The sequence below is a fragment of the Condylura cristata genome, unplaced genomic scaffold (assembly GCF_000260355.1).
Source record: "Condylura cristata isolate star-nosed mole 26May11 unplaced genomic scaffold, ConCri1.0 scaffold00011, whole genome shotgun sequence".
NCBI classification, from domain to species: domain Eukaryota; kingdom Metazoa; phylum Chordata; class Mammalia; order Eulipotyphla; family Talpidae; genus Condylura; species Condylura cristata.
This window is the reverse complement of record NW_004567112.1, coordinates 27,936,583-27,957,158: the sequence shown is the minus strand read 5'-3', so window position 1 is coordinate 27,957,158 and position 20,576 is coordinate 27,936,583. Positions and strand designations below refer to the sequence as shown.

Sequence of the window (20,576 nt, the reverse complement as noted above, 5' to 3'; positions counted from 1 at the left end):
GCCTGGCCTCTGCCGCGCCCCGGCGGCTCGCCGCGCCCACCCCGCTCCGCGCCGAGGGCTGGAGGATGAGTTCCCCGGGGTCCGGGTGAGTTGGCTCGTCAGAGAGTGCGTGTGTGCGTTGGGAGAGGCCGACGTCGGCTGGGAGGCCGGCGCGAGCTCGGGGTGAAGTTTCGGAGGCCGGGCGCGCACGGGCGGCCTGAGTGAGGGGCGGGCCGAACCGGGCGCCCAAAGGGGTCCCCTGAGTCCCGCTGTGTCGGGCCGCGGCGGACCGGGCCCTGCCGCCCGGGGCCAGGCTCCGCCGGAGACCACAGCCCCCAGACTCCCGATGGCGGGCCTTCGCTGACCCCCACGGCGTCCCCGCCATCCGACCCCTCTTTTGTTTCTCACCCCCGGGTTTCAGGCCGAATTTGGGGGAGGCGGTGTGGGCGAAAGCCCTCTCCAAGGACGCTTCTTGAATCCTTAAATGGGAAAGGCTCTCACCTCCCTCGCTTGGGAGTTACGAGGTTGATATTCACGATTTGTGTCTATACCCTTCTGAAGGGGGAAAAAAAAAGGAAGGGTGGTGAACGGCGTAGTCTGGCTCTTGGGGTGGCAGGGCCAGGAGGAGTTGCAAGCCTCTCTCAGAACTTGCCCGGAGGAAGGTGCCAGGTTTCTCGGAGGTTCACCTGTTGTTTTGCGCTGCCTCCGCTGCCATGTCTGTTGTGATTCTGTACTTCAGTTTTCTGGAAACTTTCTACTGGATTGAACTATTCCACTCCTCCTACCCCCAACACACACACACACACACACACACACACACACACTCAGTTTTCAGACTCCCTAGTGGAAAGGTTTGGCAAGAAAAAAAAATAGCTTGCGTCAGGGAAGAAAAATAGTGTGCTGTGTTAGTTAGGGTCTGGGGCGTTGGGCTTGTACTCTTTCATGCTTTCAGATGTTTTAATTTGGTCACAGTGGTGCAGGTTTCTCTCTTAAAAGGCTAGCAAACTGTTCTGAGTTCATAGTACGAACTTGGCACATTCACCTGTGTGACGTCATTTAATCCTTGTGATAACCCCGGTTATTGTATTCCTCGTTTTTTTTTTTTTAGGCTAGGAAACCAAGACACAAAGAGGTTAAATAACGTGTAAGAGAGCTGGCATTCTGCACCCATTATTTTCTCTAATTTTCAGAACCTGTTACAGGGAAGCCTAGAAAAAGTATAAAAACAAAAAAACCTCTATGCAGACAGGTTTACGAGCACGTTTCGGTTACTTTTAGTTGAAATGATCGCTGTTTTGTTGCTTGAGTTAAAGACCACTCCTTTATTTGCGTGTAAAAGAAGTTCTACTCCGAATTAAAGTAGAATGTAACCTAATGCTTATCTCTGTTTTGAGTTGTTGAAATAATCAAGTTTGTGAACCAGATTTATGTATTTGTTCTTAAAGCTAAAAAATAAGGGTTTTTTTGCGCTATAAATGGGTTAAGTTTACAAAAGGCTGATTGAAACTTAGAACGCATTTTTAATACAACCAGTATTATACTCCCTCCTGCTCCTTGCTACCCTCCCACATTTTCCTTGGAACTCATTTCAGACGTCTTCATTTCTCCACATCCTTTACTGAAAAAAGATTGAGGCATTCATTGGGAGCTACTTTAAAATCGTTTATCTTCCATCTCAGGAGAACAGTTTTGTCCTTCCTAGAAGTAGTTAATACCTTGTTGATTTTTTTCTGTTTTCCATTTAATAGGGTATGTGTTATTCTCCTCTTTGTCTTGGGTTTTTTAAAATACAAATGTGCTTAAGATTATTTCAGTTTATGAAACCTTTTACTTCCTCCAGCTGTCTTGTGGCTGCTTTTTAAAAATCATATAAACATTTAAAAAGTTTTGTTATTGTAAAAGTAATAATTGTTCATCAAAGAAAAACTGGAAAGTAGAGCAAAATTGAAGTAAACTAAAAATTCAGTCCTTCATAATCTCATCTCTAGAGATTGCTATTTTGCCTGCCTTCCTGGCCATCCTTTCACTTCTTAACCCCTTGTTACCTGAATGTCAGCATCACAGAGGTCACCCATAATCTAGTCAACACATTTAACTAAACTTCCCTTTTGAGCCAACTTCTTCAGTTTTCTGTAGCGTTTAATATTGACCCCTCTTTCTTGAAATGTCTTTCTTTGACTTTCAATCATCTATCCATTTCATGCATTAGATATTCTAACACAGCTTGCAAGGCAATAGCATGCAACAACAGATATGACCCTGTCCCTCCTAAGTAGAGCTTAAAGTCTATTGGGAGTGATGCACATTGAAGAATGAATTCCATAATTAAATATAATTGTGATTATAATGGAATGTATAGAGCATTTATAAAAGTTTGATGGGCTACAGACCTGCTGCTGGTGATGCCGAGAGAATCTTAGAAGGCTTTATTAAAAATGTTACTTTCCTACTGGGGACTAATTTGGAAAAAAAAAAAAAACAAGAATGAAGAAGATGAGAACTTCTGTGACACTGGACTTTGTTCCTCTTTTCTGCTTTCTGTTTATTGTCTTCTAAGTGTTCTCCAAGTTTCATTCTTTTCTGCTTTCTGTTTGTTTTCTTCTTTTCTAAGTGTTCTCCAAGTTACATTCTTCAGGTCACTTTTTTGTATGTACATTGCTAGTCCTTTACATTGTTGTTTAGACCCTTTGGTCTGAATAGTTCTCAAATCATTTTATTTCCCCCATGCTTCCATCCTGTTTTTCTAACTGCTTTATGCATATCTGTACCTGCTAGTTCAAATTTGAGTGGAATTTCTTTCTCTCTTTTCTTAAAGATTTATTTATTTATGCATATAAGAGCTGGGGTGTAGGCCAGAGCTGGGGGTTGGGGGGTGGGGAAGTGGAACAAGCAGATTGACAGAAATATACTACAGAAGGGGGCAGAGCCATCTACTGTGACATATGGGTTAGCTCTCTGGCCAGGGAACAAACTCGTGCTTCAGTGGCTGCCAAAAGCTTCATGGTACTGAGACTTAACTCCTTGCACCACCAGGTGCAAGGCCCTCCTGTTGTTGCTGTACTTGCACTGCACATAAGGCCAGTTGTCCTGTATGGAAATCCTGCCCATTCTGTAAGCCCCATTTCAAATTCTACCTCTTTCTTTACTCTTCCTCATTTTCTTTATCTGGATGTAGTCCCTTCTGAAGGAAATGGTGTTTTCTGAGACTTTAAGATTTTAATCTACTATTTCCTTGTATTTATTTCATTTTTTAAATCAATTTTACTGATGTACAGTTTACATACAGTGATATGTACACATTAAGTGTGCAATTCTATGAGTTATTTGATTTTTTGTAGCAGTTTTTAAACAAATATTAGTTCTGCTACTAGAGTTCAGACTGGAACAGTAACTGGCTTTGTTGCATATTAAAATGAATAAATGGTGAAAGGCCCCTGTCTAGCCTAGCAGTTGACTAGACATCAGTTATAGTGGTAACGGTCTGATTTTTGTACCTTGGAAGCAGGGAGCCATGGAGAGGAAGGAAAATAGATTTTTCTCTCAGACTAAATTTTGGAGTAGAAAAATCTTCTCTGCCTGCTTAGTGTTTTAACTCTCTTCCCGCAACCCTCCCTCTTTATTGAGGTAGCAGTAATTTATAGTACTGTACATGATTTATGGGGATAGATTCACATTTCCTCAGATGTATGTCAGTGTTGTGCTTTTGGGATAAATGCCTTTTTAATACCTCAAGGTCCATATTGAGTAAATCAGCTTAACTCTAATTATTTTTTTTCCAACTCCAGTTCTTACAGGATTAAAGGGTCAATTATATCAATTCTAAGATATACCATAATTTTACAGACCAGTGGTAAAGAAAATGTGCTTCTAGTTAATTTTAAGATGCCATTAATTGTAAGATGCCGCCTAATTTTAGAGATGCTAATACATGAATAATTTGTGACTTAGAAGTGATGAATAGGGATTCTCTCTCCAGTCAAAACTCCCATTTCTTATAAATAAACAAAACAAATGAACTAACAACAAACACAACAAAAGTAATTTTTAGACCACCATAATGGTTTAGGGGAGCAGGAGGAATAATGGGCAAAATGGATCAATTTTTGACAGCATAAATGGCACTACAACTTCAATGGTGTGTGTTGTGAGGTGCACATATTTACATGTGATGCTGTACCCCCAAAACTTACATAATATTGCAAACCAAGTGGTAAAGCAATAAAATTTTATTTAAAACAAAAGAACTCGCATTCCTTAGATGTTAGACATTGGGAAGAAAGAATTGAAACTACACTAATGTAGAAGTGACACACCTCTGTTTCATGAAGTTATTTTTAAAAATTTATTTGTACATACAAGAACTAGGGTACAAATCAGAGGTGCAGGGAAGGTGAGGAGATTCACAAGAGACAGAGTTGGGAAGCAGAGATAGGCAAATCTACTGAAATACACTGCTAAGGGGAGCAGCAGGCGGGTGAGACAGGAGAGGTCTGCTGTGCTACGTGGGTCAGCTCCCTAGCTGACCCCTAGCCTGGAGATGGAACTTGTGCTCCAGTGGCTACTCATAGCTTGACAGCACTGTCTTAATCCCTGTGCCACCAGAGAGGCCCTGAAGTTACTTTTTAAAAGATGCCTGTACATTTTATTTAACAAGGAAAAAATGCTGCCTTAACAAGGAAAAATTTTTTATTTGGATGGCGTCTCCTACAACTAGGTATGCTGATCTGATTGCAAGGCTTTTTCACAATCAGCTTTCAGTATTTTTTTCATTTGCTCTTTTTCTGAACTTACAAATTCCCAAAGAGCTGGTAGTTTTCATAAAATGATATGTCTACATAAGAGGGGAATTTTATTGGAAGAGTTGTGGGTTATTTTAAAGACAGTATCCAGTATTTAAATGTCATCTTTAACACTCATGTATACTTAGTTGTTTAAACAGTAAGTACAGACATAATTGTGAATGTTTGAATATCTTAGTGTCATAGTTATAATAGATATGAGTTTTATGGGCAGTATTTTAAAGACTGTCAGTATTCTTTTTTTGGAGAATATTCTAGTGCAGGAGAGCAGATGATCAGTGGAATCCATCTCATGGTGGAGGGGCCAGTGGGTTCCTAGACCCAATTCATATAAGCAGTTAAATATAGAACTGATAGTGAATAGATAAGGAAATTGAGAGTCTTGTATTAAAAACAAGTGAATCTGAGCTGCTCTGAAACGGTCTTTGTTACTTTTTTATATACTGTGCTTTTGTTGATCATTATTTCTTAACAGTTACATATTTCATTATATAATCATACCTGAAATAATAGAGCTTGGCTTTGCTCTAGATATATTTAATTGCTTGTTGATGTAAGTAAGAGGGAGGGTGGGGGGTATGTCAAGTATAGGGACTGTTAGCCTTCTTGGAGTGGTAGGACATGGGAAAGTGGTGATTTTCCCCAAAGAAAGGATGACTCTGGGCAGGTCTAGTCTCCTTTAGTTGTAACCTTTTTAAGGTCAGTCTTTGAGAAACTGAAGAAAAACATACATGTAACAATTGTGTGTATAATTTCCTGGTTGTATTATAGGCTTCATATCAGAAATCCCTGGTGTATGCGGCAGGCAGTCTATAGCTACTCTGAAAAACCAAGATTAGAAAAAATTTAAGATTAGGCAGACAAGATAGACATTAAATAATTTCACAGATAATTATCTAATTGTATTCAGACTAAGATTCACAAAAGCCAATCACAGGAAGCTTTAGAAGAGTAGGTAAGAGGGGAACCAGGTGTGTTTAGGGTGTAGGAGCTTTTGAAGACTTTCCTGAAAAAGTGGCCTATGTGGTGAGACCTTATAAGAAAGGAGGGGAGAATATAGCAATTAATTGTGAATAATTTGGAAGTGAATGAAAAATTATAAAGAAGCAGTACATTTTTAATAAACTATACATTTTATAATATTTAGTACTGGTTCTACCACTAAGTAGCTATTCAGCCCTGGTTACTACACTAAAATAATCTGAATCTCTGTTTTCTTATGTTAAAAAATAAAAGGAACTTACTGAACTTTAAGATCATTTTCTGCTTAAAAAAGAAAATTTCATGACTTTAATGCAACACAGTTGCTGAAATTGCAGGTCCCTTAATGCTTTGGCCCTGATGATGTCATTGGATTTTGATTTTTGGCTTTTTCCTATTAGACAGTCATTGTAAGTAGCAAAGGGAATGGCTTATAAACTATTCTTCCATGCCCCTGCATTTATAGCTCCTTTCTTGAGTGCTAGTCCGCCCTGCCCCCCACTTCAGCCTTTAGGTATAGTTTCTGAAATGCTTTGTGTAGAGGCCTTCAATTTTAAAGTTAAGAAGTCAGGAAGAGACTTCTATGTTTCTAATATCATTTTAGGTATATTGAAATTTGTAGATAGTTTTAGTACTTAAAAATTTTATATTTCAGGGGCCCTCCCTGATGGCACAAAATGGATTAAAGCATAGCACTGTGAAGCTGTCAGAAACCACTGCAACAAGAGTTGATTCCCTGCCAGGGAGCTGACCCACATGGTGTGCAGACCTCCCCTGACCTACCTGCTGCTTTCTGTCCGCAGTGTATTTCATTACATCTGCCTATTCTGCCCCCCATTCTGTCTCTGGTGAATCCTTTCACCCCCAAAACTCTGGCCTGTACCCCAGTTCTTATATACATAAGTAAAGAATAAGTCTTTTTTAAAAACTTGTATTTCGGGGGTGTAAGATCTTCAGTGTTTTAAAATTATGTTTGGTGAAGAATATTTCAGATTCCTGACTGATAGGAGAGGTTAAAGTAAGGTTGTTAAATTTTGGTGAAGTTTTTGGAGCTAGAGAAGATCATGCTTAGTGAAATAAGCCAGAAAGAAAAGGAAAAATACTGGATGGTTTTACTCATAGCAGGAGTACAACAGATCAGGTGAGAAAATAATAATAATAACGAACAGCTATATACCAGAGACATTTTATGGGAGTGGAGTGGGGAATGGGATCAAAAACAGTGAGGGGAGGGAAATGCACTGACTATGGTATGGCACACGGGTGATTTGGTTATGGGAAGCCCACGAGGATTACAATGAGTTGAAAAAATGCACAAAAAAACTGATGATGTAAAAATAAACTATTATATTAAAAAAAATTTGGTGAAGTTCTTAAAATGTGTATTAATAATTTTAAAGTATCACGAGATAATATTTCAGTGGTAACTATCCAACAGATTCTTTAATATATACCACATTAATAAAATCAGTCACTTAATGGAGATTTTTAAATATAGCTTCATTTTTAAAATCTTTTATGTAATAAAAATGTTGGAAAAAGAGCTACATGTTGATTTATATGTTTATCTGAGTAAAGAAAAATAAGTTACTCGTCCTGAAAATAGTGTTTTAGTCACCCTTCCTACTTGTTAAATATTTTTCTGGTGTCTTATTTGCCTATAATATAAAATTCAAATGATCTCAGTCTGGCCTTCTACTCTGGCTCTGTCAGCCTACTGCTCTTTTATTATTACCCTAAGTCACCTAAATAGCCAGTTCTGGGTTGGGTTCAGAATTCTTAGAACTGTACTCTCTACTGTACCTACCACATGTGACTCTTCAGTATTTGGAATATGACTAGTTTGAATTACGCACCAGATTTTGAAGATGTTCTGAAAAATAAATGTAAAATATCTGATACTTTTAAATGCAATTACCTACTGTATTGCAGACACTGTGTTTAATAAATACATTAGTAATTAGTATCACTTTTTTTGTTTTTTTTTACTTTTTTGATGTGGTTAATTAAATATTTTAAATTATACATTATGCTGGACAGTACTGACTTTGCTTACCTTCACCCGGTCTTTGTTTACCAAAATGTTTCCAAAACAAGCATAAATCCTCTCTCCCATAAAGCATTCTTCAGTGGTCCAAACCTAAAAGTTTTTTCATTATTTGAAAGCAGACTTTTGAGTTTCTTAGACTATCTACTTATATATTAGGTTTCTTTACTACAAGCTTTCTCAGCTTTCAGTATGCTGATATGTATAGTGAATCTCCAGAACAGTTTCCCTAACTGTGTTATATCAAAGAACCCTCTGTTTCTTGTGTAGATAAAAGTTGCACAGACTTGCGGTTAAAATTTCAAACAATGCAGATGGTGAAGTAGAAAGTGAAAGTCTTTTGTAGTACTCTGAGCTCATTATAAGCTTCTTGGTGGTTGAATTTTTTCCTAAAATGTTTTGCTTTGCTAGCAGTACAAATTCAGTGCTATGTACAGAATAAGTGTTCAGATATTTGTATCTGTTGTGGTAAAGGGGGGGGGTCTAAAAACTATTTTGAGCAGAAGACATTTGAGAATAGACATTTTTCTAGATGCCCTTACCTGCCTTAAAGCGGTCTCTCAGAAGTACTCATTGTGGAAAATCTGCTCCCCAAAACCAGGGAAGATTAACTCTTATACCTGGAGAGGAGAGGTGAAACAAGGAAGGGAAAAGAGCATCACCTAAGTAGACATCATAAAAAAACATTTACCTTAATGTCCATTTATTTTTTTGAGAAGTCAGTTGTTTTCCCATAAATGTCCTACCTACTTCACTTCCCTTTTATATGGTATTTAAGCCCCAGATTGTACTGCCTCCTGTGAATTTTTCTGTAAATGCTGGTAAGTGAATCCATTTCTATCTTTTCTCTTTCTATGAACTGTTATTTTGTCAGTTTAATTTGCAGACCCAAAATCCTGAGTCAAAGAGAGTAGAGGAAGTTTTTCCTGCTTGACAATGGCTAGATTGATGGTTTCTGACTCTTAGCATGAATTAGGGAAACTGTCTAGAAACAGAACTAAATACTTTAAATCTAGGGAGTATAAGTCAAGTTTTGTTAAACTGTATTTTTCAAAGTATATTTTCAAATATGTTCTCCAAAATAAAAAATTTGTTAATGAAGTATATACACTATTAAGAAGAAACCCCTCTTCTTGAATATATCCCTACAGTAGTAATGCTATTTGTTAATGGAGTGTCATAATTACTCTAATTATATTGTTTAGGAATTTGTTCTTTTAAAGTGATTCACTGTTTTCTATTCTTTCTTTTTAAATTTTTATTTATTTATGCATACAAGACCTGGGGTACAGGCCAAAGGTGCAGGGGGGTGAGAGGATTCACGAGAGACAGGGGGGAGCAGAACTGGCAGATTGACTGAAATACACTGCTGAGGGGAGCAGTGGGCAGGTCAGGAGAGGTCTGCACACCATGTGGGTCAGCTCCCTGGCAGAGGAATAGAACTCGGTGCTGCAGTGGCTGCAGTAGCTTCCTAATGCTGCCCTTTAACCCATTGTGCTACTAGGAGGGCCTTCCTGTTCTTTCTTAACATCAGTTGCCTAGAAGATGGTTCTACTGGTCACATCATTGAGAAGAAACAACAACAAAAAATTGGTCATTCAGTTAAATAAGATCTTCACACACAAAAAGTATAATTTCCTAAAAGGATAAAGGAATCTTGTTATGATTGTAGTGACTGTCACTCTATGAATTCCAGGTAAACTTAGTTTCATTTAACTTTGTCTTATTTTTATGCTTAGTTATCTAGCTATGTATTTACTGTACTCTGTACATTACTTTCTCTGTTTATTGAGTTTGTGACCTTGTGTTAAGTAGTTTAACTTTGTAAGCCTTATTTCCTTATGTGTAAAATGCAGATGACAATGATCCTTTTTCACAGTGTTACTGTCCACTCTAATTTAGAGTGTAGCTATGAACTGAATGCTGTGCTTGCCATATGGTAATGCTTAATAAATGTTAGTCTGTGTGTGAGAAAAATAAATTGAGGTCAGCTTTATATTAAAAAGCAAATTTAAATTACTACATATATGGTCCTTAAAATTAAATCTAATGCCGATAACTTCTGAAAGTATGCATTAATTTTTTTTACATTACACTTGAATTGGCTAAGTTTGACCAGCAGTACTTGCAGTTGGTCTTAGGAGACTTTGTTTACTTTTTCTGTTTTGTATTTCAAGAATCTGAGACTAAGGGAGTTAACTTGTTTCACCAAGGTCAAACAGGTAAGATATAAAATGAGTAGAATCAGATTTCTTCTAATTTTTTTTAGAATGGAGCTTCAGAGTGAAGTATAGAGGGAAGTTAAAGACTCCGATTCTAAAGAAAAGAACACCTCAAGTTTTTTGTGGGTTTAATCCTTTCTGGGGCTTATGAAGATAAAGTAGAGGCCCTGTCAGAAGATGGAAGAGAGGGGAGTTGTGCACAGTAGACTCCCTAGTGGCTAGTTTACCTAGAGGAGAATGCTGTATAGTTTTTGCTCCCTTCTTCCTCCCTTGGGGTGGTTTTCTTTTAGCTTACTGAATGTGGGGAGGTCTAAGAAAACCAGTTCTGAAGGTTAGAAACAAAAAGGAGTAGAATATTCAATACCTAGAGGATAGTTATTATTCAGCTGATTGGTTTATTTGTGCCTGGTGAGCCAGGGGTAAAATTGGAGAGAAACTCAAGTGTGGACAAAGGGTGTGGCAGTGGAACAGCCTGTATTTGTTTTGATTTCTGTTACTTTAAGTGGGCAATATAGAAAGTAAGGAGACTTTAGCTGTCTTGCTAGGGCTGACACTAGTAGGAGGGGAAGGACACTAGTTAGAAGGAGTGGAGCTGAAACATACCTCCAGGGGGTTAGAACCTTTAATCTCCCTTGTCACTATAAAGAACCCCAGCTTGTCTCAAGAAATTTCATTGTTTGATTGGTTCTGATATAATGGTGTAGTCAGCAGGGAAAGTGGCAACAACCGCAGGGGACGTAGAAGTCGTCAGATACTGAGACAGTTCATTCTATTCTATTCTCCCTTATTGCAATACCTCACTGCTCCCAAAAGATACAGCAAACTCTTTTCTCCAGTTGAACTTTCTTGAACCATGGGTCAACCCATGGAGAGGAAGGAGATGATTGTAAAATTGAAGATTAAAGCTTTAAATTATAATGGACTGGACCTGTTAATATATGAAAGCTACTAGAAAACTATAGGAATTGTTCCAGATGTCTTTAGGTTGGGGGGGTGGGGCAGAAATTGGAGGGGAAAAAAAAACTTTTTGCTGCTGTTGTACCAATTTCAGACCTTCTGTTGTTAAACTTACAGAAATAGTTTGATCTGTTACTAAAACCCTCCTGACGCCAACCCCATTCTTTTCTCTGTATAAAGCGATTACAGTATTACATATTGCTGTTGGATATTCTTAATGTTCTAAGTGCATTCTGACTCTGCTCAGTATAACTTTAGCATTAAGCTGATTTAATTCTAACTACTTCAAATTTATAAACTGTATTATAATCCTTTAAATTGGGACATTAGTAGATTATCTAATTCCTTAATTTTTATGGAGTTTTTTGAGTTTATCAAACCTTGGAAACATTAAATAAAATGCAAAGCACTCAAAATAAAAGGCACTAGTTTAATATATTTTGCTTAGTATAGAAGATATCAAGTTTTATGAAGTTTTAAATTAATTTTCAAGTAATATTCACGTATAAAAAGTAAGTGCATTTAGTTTATGTAATGTAGAGCAGTAAGGCAGGAGATTGAGATGGATTAAACAAATGTTACATCTGCTTTAGTGTTTACCTGGTCCTAGTTTAAGTACTTTGTATATGGTGCTTCATTTAACTCTTAACAAATATTTTATGATGTAGGTGTTGTTACTGGGTTTTGACTTTCTTTTACATATGAAAAAAATGAGGCCTCATCAGTTAATTGTCATAACTAAGTAAGTGTCAGAGCTGGTATTTAAACCCGAGTAGTCTGACTTTAGATTCATTTTTTCTTAGCTAGAGATTATATTCGTTCTCCTATAGAGTAGAGTAATTTTAAGGTGAGAATACATACTATACATACTCAGCACACTTTATGACATAGTAAAGTGACATAGATGAGAGTACTAATCTTTGTTGTAGTGTGGTACTTACAACATTGCCATTCAAAGTATAACTGTATATGTTTAACAGGTTAAGTTTGGTTGACTTTTAACAGTTAACTCCTACTCTTCTTAGTATTTAAAGTTTGTTAGAATTTTTCACAGGTACTTTTTTTTTAAGATTTATTTATTTATGCATACAGAACTGGGGTACAGGCCAGAGGTGCAGGGGTGGTGAGAGGCTTCACCTGAGACAGAGTGGGAGCAGAACAGGCAGATCGACGAAGTACACTGCTGAGGGGAGCAGCTGGTGGACTAGGAGAGGTCTGAGGACCATGTGGATCACCTCCGGGGCAGGCAGGGATTGAACTCATGCTGAATTGGCTTTAGCTTCTTAGTGCAGTGCTTTAACCCGCTGCACCACCAGGGAGGGCCTCACAGGTACTTTTTTAAACTGGTATTAATTGACTTGCCTTAATTTTACTTTGCATTACAGAGAAAAGAATGTCTGTGGAATACAGTTGCTTTTTAAACATTTACCCAGACTCCTTCCTGTAAATATTTTTTTTAATTATTTTAAAATGCTCCTATATATGTGGATGATCACAAACTATTTTTCATAGCCGTATCATGGCTGTTAAATACTCTTTATTTAAAGTAGTATATTATCTGTATAATATAAATTTATTTGTGTTTTTCTTAGAATATTTTGAAAGGTTGTCTTGAGAGCACAAAAAATACTGTCACATCAATTGGAAATTAAAGTGAATAAGTCCAACTATAGAGTTTTTTTTAATCAAGTAGGTTGAGAAAGAAAACCTGATATTTTATTCATTAATGATTCTGAGACTATCCTCTGTAATATTATTAAATTGTCCATGGTGTTCCATAAAAAAAAAAAACTATTTAAAAATAATTGGTTATGGCATGTAGACTTAAAAGTAACCCCTTTCCTTGTGGATTTCTTGTCAAAACAAAAAACTTTTTTTTTTTGCTTCCTCATTACAGAAATAATACTGAACAAATTTAAAAGAAGGAGCCTAAGAAGAAAGTAAAAATCTCCCATGTTCATTTTGCTCAGAAATAACATCTGTAAATATTTTGGCATATACACTAAGTCAAAAAACATTTTACTATTTCATATTTCTAACATTACTTAAGAATTTGAGGAAATTAAATGAGGAAAGCTGAAGTTTTGTTCTTGTATTAAACCTGCTTGTTTGAACCTGAAATAAAAGAAATTTAGAATTAAGGGGGCAGGGGAAGAATTACCTAACAAGAAATAGAAAGTTTTGGAAATTTGACACTTCTCACCTGTCATCTGATCATTGTCCCCTATATATTTTCCCTTTTTCTACGTTAGTGCATCTAAGCCTTAGAAAGATGTTTTAAATTTGATGTGTATTTCTGTAATAGTGAACTAAAATAGAATAAGATGTGGGGAGGTAGAACCTAAAACTGAGGGAGGTCAAAAACCATATGGAAATAGAAAATTTAAAACCTCTAGCAGAATGAAGACAGAAAGAACAGAATCTAAAAACTGAAATTATACATCTGCTAAGCAGCTGTGTGTTCTTTATTCATAAATTCTTTGCAGAAATAGCAAGAAAAACTTTGAAAGGAAAGCATATCTCAGATAGACCAAGCATATATTCTTATCACTAATTATGACATGTATACATGTTTAGGTACATATGATATATTTAATTAATCTTCAAATGAGTTATCCCTCTTTTTTAGTAGTTATGAAAATTTTTTCCAAAAATAGCACATGGCATCTTGGGATCTTGGGATTCACTTTAGGTTTCCTGTAAAGATAAGTGTATAAACATTTGATTTACATTTTACTAAATTACAAAGTTGAATTTTTCAGTGATAATAAGAGAGTAATGCTGTTGTTAAGTTTGTCATTGCTTTGTCAGAATATGTGGCACTTTAATATTCTGCTCTTCAAAATTCAACTCTTAAATTTGTTTAAACAAAATATTTAAATTTTAAAACAATCACATTTCAAAAGTTGAAATTTAAAAGGGGATATCATGAAAATTTAATTTTAGGATGCTATATAATTACTAACATTTGTATAGCTTTATAGTTTACAAAGCCCTTTTATGTCCATTATCTTCTGTGATTTTCATTGTCTTGCTAACATCTTTTATCTCTTAACTTGAAACAGTACTGTCAATTCAGTCAGCTGTTAGAGAATCCTTTCCCTTGCTCTTTCTCCTTCAAGAGTATGGACTCTGCTTTAGTTCATTCCCCAGCTCTCTTTCTTCCTAGTTGTGTCCTTTTTGACTCATAATACTATGTGAATTACCTAAAATTCTGGGTATAATCATACTGACTTCTGATCAAACTAGCAGACAAAAATTTAGTAAGCATATGGAAACTCCAACAGCATAAGGAATAACTTAATCTAATTGATCTATATAGAACACCACAGTTAGGATAAAATATGACCTATTTGCTAGGTCATAAAGCAAGCCCCAACAAATATCAAAGGGTTGAAATCATTCAGTGTCCTCTGACCACACTGGAATTAAGTTAGAAATCAGTAATAAAAGATAACAAGAAAATCTTTGAAAGTAAGCATTTACTTCTGTGTAACTCAGTCCCAAAGAAATTAAAACTTACTTGGAATTCAATAATGATGACAGTGTATGTCATATCAAAACTTGAGGAAAATACAAATTTATATTTAGAGGAAATGTTCTAACTTTCTAAGTGAATATTAGAAAAGTAGAAAGCTTAAGGATCAGTGATTTAAGTTTCCATTTCAAGAAGTTAAAATTGTTGTAAACCAATGTTTTTTAATCAAGTAAAAAATAATTTCCTCTTTCAATTTTGACTTGATAGAGTACAAAGGAATTTCAATTTTATGTTTTACATCAGATTTCTTTTTCAGTAAGAGAGGAGAAAAGGTGTGATTGACCACAGTTTACTTTGTTTTCCTATTAGTACATTTGAACTCCCTTTCCGCCCAAATCTTGAATCCATTCTGCATGGTTTCTAGGAAGCATTATCTCAGTACCATTTATGACTGTTCCATGGAACCCTTAACTTCCCTAAGGAAAAAAAAAAAAAGACTTTCTCAGGAAGCAGAGAGAAGAATTTCGGTGCTGACCAGTTTTAGTCTTGTTTCTAAGTCTTTTAGATGTGGGAAGTAAATTCCATTTGATCAGGAACACCTATTAGAACAGGCTGTCCAGAGTTAGTTTTATAAGAGTGAGTAAAATAACCTTCAGTCTGCTTTCATGGAACTTATTCTATGTTGGGTAGGAGAGAGATCAGCATTGAAAAGCACAAACTCATCCATTTATATGATTACAATGCAATACCCTTTTCTAGAAAAAAAAAGTTTAGAATTCTAGGAGAGGGGATTGTTAAGGGACCTAAGTTTATTAAGGTTGAGAATATATAAAAACGAAACAGAAACCTGTTAGAATAAAGTGGGGGAAATATGGAAGGGAGGAAAACATTGGAGCAAAACAATTTTGCTTTTTCTGTCTAGAGTTCAGTAGAGCAAGAATATACCCTGAATCCAAAAGAGATCATTTGGATTGTTTTACCTAGGAATCTGCTTTTGAGTAACTGGAGACCAGTTAGCACAAGAGTGCTCAAGAAAAGGGGTGGCTCCCATTCCGGGGTGGTGGTATTCAGGTAAATCAGAAGGTGATCTGTGAGAGAAGGAATCCATTACATCACAGATTTTGTATAGCTTTGGGGCCGGAAAAAAATAGCTTATAGTGTTCACAAGCCCATGTCTTAGTTCTAGATCCTTAGTTGAAGACTCTATATAGTTCTGCACACAGATTTCTTGATAATATGTTTTTTCCTAACACAAGGAATATTCACAAAAAAGGATACATCTTTTGTACCACAAAGGAAATCAGATTTTCAGAATGCAAAAATCCAATAGATTATGTTTTCTGACCATAGTATAGTTGAAATTAATAATAGGATGCCTCACTGCTCAGAAAATCCAAAAACATACATAACAAAGAATAAGTTAAAAAAAAAAACAAAAACAAAAAAACCCAAATTACCTATCTAGTTCCAGGCAGGGGATAAGGCATACTTTTAAATTACTTGTTACTTAAAGAGACAATCATAACTGAAGTCATACAAATTAGAAATTACAGTGAGAGTGCTGCATTTCAGTACAATTACTTATTAATAGTAAATAAGGAAGATTAAAGCTGAATGAAGAGGGTATTCAGCTCAGCTTATTTAAAGAACAAAATAAACTGGAGTAATTAATACATATAAAATGATAATGCAACAAAACAACTCGATCAGTACAATCAAAAGCTGTTTGACTCTGGGCAAATCTGTTTTAGAAGAAAACAAGCCAGAAGCAGGCATTAAAAATGAGCTAGGAGTGGGTCCTTCCTGATTGCACAGCAGGTTAGAGCACAGCACTATGAAGTGATCCTCAGCCACTGCAGCAGGAGTTCGATTCCTGGCCAGGGAGGCGACCCACATGGCTTAGCAGACCTCTCCTGACCCGCCTGCTGCTCCTCTCAGCAATGTACTTTGTCGATCTACCTACTCTGCTCCCCACTCTGTCTCTGGTGAATTCTCTTGCCCCACTGCATCTCTGGATTCTACCCCAGTTCTGTATGCATAAATAAATCTTTAAATAAAAAAATGAGCTAGGAGCAACTCTGTGAATAACCAGAGGAAAGCCATATAAGGGAATAATGTATATGACTATACCACACACTCTAGAAATTGCGTGAACTATTTTATTCCTAAGAAAACAAATTACTTAAATTGTCAAAAGGAATGGGAAAACATGATAATCTGGTAACTAATGAAGGGATAGAAAAAAATAATCATTTGTATACCCTTTAAAAGGACCAGATGTTTTTATGAGATTTTCAAGTAATGATTCTTGTGTTACATAGGTTTCTGGAGGAAAGGAAAAAAAAAAGTAAAAATGCACTTTGAAGCCAACATAACTGTCAGCAAAAAAAAAAAAAAAAAAAAAAAAAAAAAGATGGCTTATAAAAAGAAAGCAAAGGCTGACCTTCCCTGGTGGCTCAGCAGGTTAAAGCACTGCACTAAGAAGCTTAAGCCAATTCTGCATGAGTTCGATGCCCGCCTGCCCCGGAGGTGACCACATGGCGAGGCAGACCTCTCCTAACCTCCCCGCTGCTCCCCTCAGCAGTGTACTTCCTCGATCTGCCTGTTCTGCTCCCCACTCTGTTCCTGGTGAATCCTCTCACCCTCCGCATCTCTGGCCTGTACCCCAGTTCTGTATGTATAAATAAATAAATCTTAAAAAAAAAAAAGAAAGCAAAGGCTAGTCTCTGTCACCTAATTGTGAAAATCAAATAAAATACTAGCAACCAAATCCCTTAGGGTAAACTACCCATAGATTCAAAGGTGATTTAACTTTAGGAAATCTTTTTGTGTCATTTATACTATATTAATAAATAAAAAGGACAATAATAAACCCATCTGCTAAAATATTTTCCATGAAAGAAAGAACATTACTAAGAGCTCATTTTTAATGCTACTGTTAAACATTTAACTAAAGGCCCAGCATTTGGAATTAGAGACACTAAAGAAAAAAAGATATAAATATTGGAAAGGGTAAGTTAAAACTTGTACTCATTGCTTATGCTCTTTGCAGAGCATATAACCTACCTAGAAAAACCATGATAATTAATAAACTTGGGATATAATAAATGAGGTCAGTAAGAGGGTTGTCTGTACATGGGGAGTAAGAAAAAAAAACAGTAGGTTCCTTCTACCTGCCATATATAACCTTTCAGTTTGAGACGTACTGCCCTGTCAGTATTTACCACATTTGATACGAACCACCTATTAATCCTGGCCTACATGGATTAATTTCCAGAAACTGCCTGGGCAGTTTCCATTCCCAGGCATACCTTCAGTCTTGAGGAGTAGCTTCATTCTAGGAGATGAAGCTTCCAATTTTCTGTTTGACTAATATACACATAAGACAATTGTTTGATAGACTGACAGAAGAATGATAGTTTTATGATCAACCCCTGTAACTAAAACTATTCCATATGACACCCATCTTACTTTGCTATACAAAATTTAATCTTGGACAACATTCCCTGAAAATATCACTGAGTTTTCTGGAGGCCCTAGAGATCTAGCACTTTGTGTCCCATCACTAAGAATACCAAAGAAAATAGAAAAGAGATCCCCTTACAAATAGCTAGTTTAAACCCCATCAAAAAATGGGCATAAGAGCTAAAAAGACACTTCTCCAAAACTCCAAAAAGGAATTGCAGATGGCCAACAAGCATATGAAAAAATGTTCAACATCACTTGTAATAAGGGAGATGCAAATTAAAACCATAATGAGGTATTACCTCACACCATTGAGAATGGCACATCTTGAAACAACTAGCAACAACAAATGTTGGCAAGGATGTAGAGCAAAAGGAACTCTCCTGCACTGCTGGTTGGAATGCAAATTAGTACAACCACTATGGAAAACTGGAGGTTTCTCAAACTGCTAAACATGGAGCTTCCATGTGACCCAGCAATCCCATTCCTAGGTATTTACCCAAAATAACACTGATTCAAAAAGACACCTGCACCCCCATGTTTATTGCTGCTTTATTTACAATAGGAAATACAATGCCCAAAAGTAGATGACTGGATTAAAAAGATTTGGTACATACACACAATGGAATATTACTCAGCAATCAAAAAAGATAAACTCATGCCTTTTGCAGCAACATGGATGGAGCTGGAAGGGATCATGCATAGCGAAATAAGCCAGAAAGAAAAAGAAAAATACTGGATGGTTTCACTCATGGTAGGAGCATAAAGGACCAGGGGGAAAAGTAATAATAATGAACAACTATATACCAGAGACATTTTATGGGGGTGGAGTGGGGAATGGGATAAAATATGGGGGGGTGGAAGTACACTGGACTCTGGTGATGGCACACGGGTGATTTGGTGATGGGAAGTCCACAGAGATTACAACTGAGATGGAAAAAGGCACAAAATGATGTAAAAATAAACTATTATATTAAAATTAGAAAATACTAGTTTAATATATATATACATATATATATTAATTACATGCTGTAATTATGTTACTGAAAAGTAAATTTCTCATTTTCCCCTTTCTTCAGTTCACTTCTAATTGGTAATGACTCTTGCTACTTTATCTTACTAAAATTTTCTCTCCACTTTTAAAGACATCTTCATTTTGTTATATTTTATGCAATGCTGTCATGCATTTTATATTGCAATATGCCTTTCTCCCTTAACCTTTTCTACATTTCTGTCATTCTTTTTAACCTGACATTGAACTTCATTCCTGGAACAGCAGGTTCATATACAGATGGTCCTTTACTTTAGTGTTACAGTGTTATAGATTCAGTATTAATTATTACTCAAGCTTGATTGTTTCCCAGACTATCCCTATTCAGTACAACACTTTCTTGTGATCCTGAATAGTGGCAGTGACCCTCAGCTCCCAGACTCTATGCCTTCTGCTCTCCAACTTCTGAAGCCATTTCATTCTTTGTCTTTTTCTGATCATTTTATTACCTCCTTGGTTTCAGTGTTCTCAACTTTTTTGGCAGTCTGTGTTCCTCATACTGATGTTTTTAAAGTGTAAGATAAAATACACTGAAATACAGTGATATGTATGTCTGACTCTCCAGTGGTAGATTTTTAACAACTGCCCTAATTTTTTTTTTATTAAAGATTTATTTATTTGTACATACAGAACTGGGGTACAGGCCAGAGACTCAGGGGCAGTGAGAGACTTCACCAGAGACAGAGTGGGGAGCAGAACAGGCAGATCAACGAAGTACACTGCTAAGGGGAGCAGCGGGTTGGTCAGGAGAGGTCTGCCTCGCCATGTGGTCACCTCCGGGGCAGGCGGGGATTGAACTCATGCGGAAGTGGCTTTAGCTTCTCAGTGCAGTGCTTTAAACCGCTGCGCCACCAGGGAGGGCCACAACTGCCCTAATTTTAAAAAAATTTTATAATACTTAATTTTTACATATTTTTGTGCATTTTTCCATCTCAGTTGCATTCCCCTTGGGTTTTCCATCACCAAATCACCCATGTGCCGTCATCATAATCCAGTGCATTTCCTTTCCCCCACTGTTTTTGATCCCATTCCCCACTCCACCCCCACAAAATGTCTCTGGTATATAGCTGTTCATCATTATCACTATTTTCTCACCTGTTCCATTATATTCCTGTTATGAGAGAAACCATCCTGGTATTTTTCCTTTTCCTTCTAACTTATTTCACTAAGCATGATCTGTTCCAGCTCTATCCACGTTGCTGCAAAAGTCATGTGTTTCTTTTTCTTGGTTGCTGAGTAATATTCCATTGTGTATATGTACCACATCTTCTTAATCCAGTCATCCATTTTGACAACTGACCTAATTTTTAAATAATGATGATTGTGAATAATACTTGAGTTATCTGCAACAGTGTGTTTTGATGAGATTAGCTGATTTCTTTTTCTTATAAAGTTACAGATACTGGAGAATAATTGATTTTTTTGCAGTCATCTCAAGTGGTGGGATTTTTTTCTTTCAGACCACCTTGCCTTTGGGTATGGAAATGAGTTATCTCCCAACTCCTCTTTGCTACTTCTATCCTCCCTCCTTCCCATTTTACTTAATATCAAACAAAAAACATGATTTTTACCTCCTTACCAGACAGTACCACCATTA

The 20,576-nt window shown here is 36.6% G+C and overlaps 1 protein-coding gene across 2 annotated transcripts in view; it reads left to right on the top strand.

The window, feature by feature from the left end:
• The first annotated feature begins 8 nt into the window (after positions 1–8).
• BMPR1A (bone morphogenetic protein receptor, type IA) overlaps positions 9–20,576 on the top strand; it is a 90,563-nt gene continuing 69,995 nt past the window's right edge. The window contains exon 1 of one of the 2 annotated variants that reach the window (XM_012723911.1): positions 9–85. The gene's annotated coding sequence lies outside the window, so the exon portion shown is untranslated. The remainder of the gene's footprint in view (positions 86–20,576) is intronic. The other variant, XM_004680679.2, reaches the window with a different exon arrangement.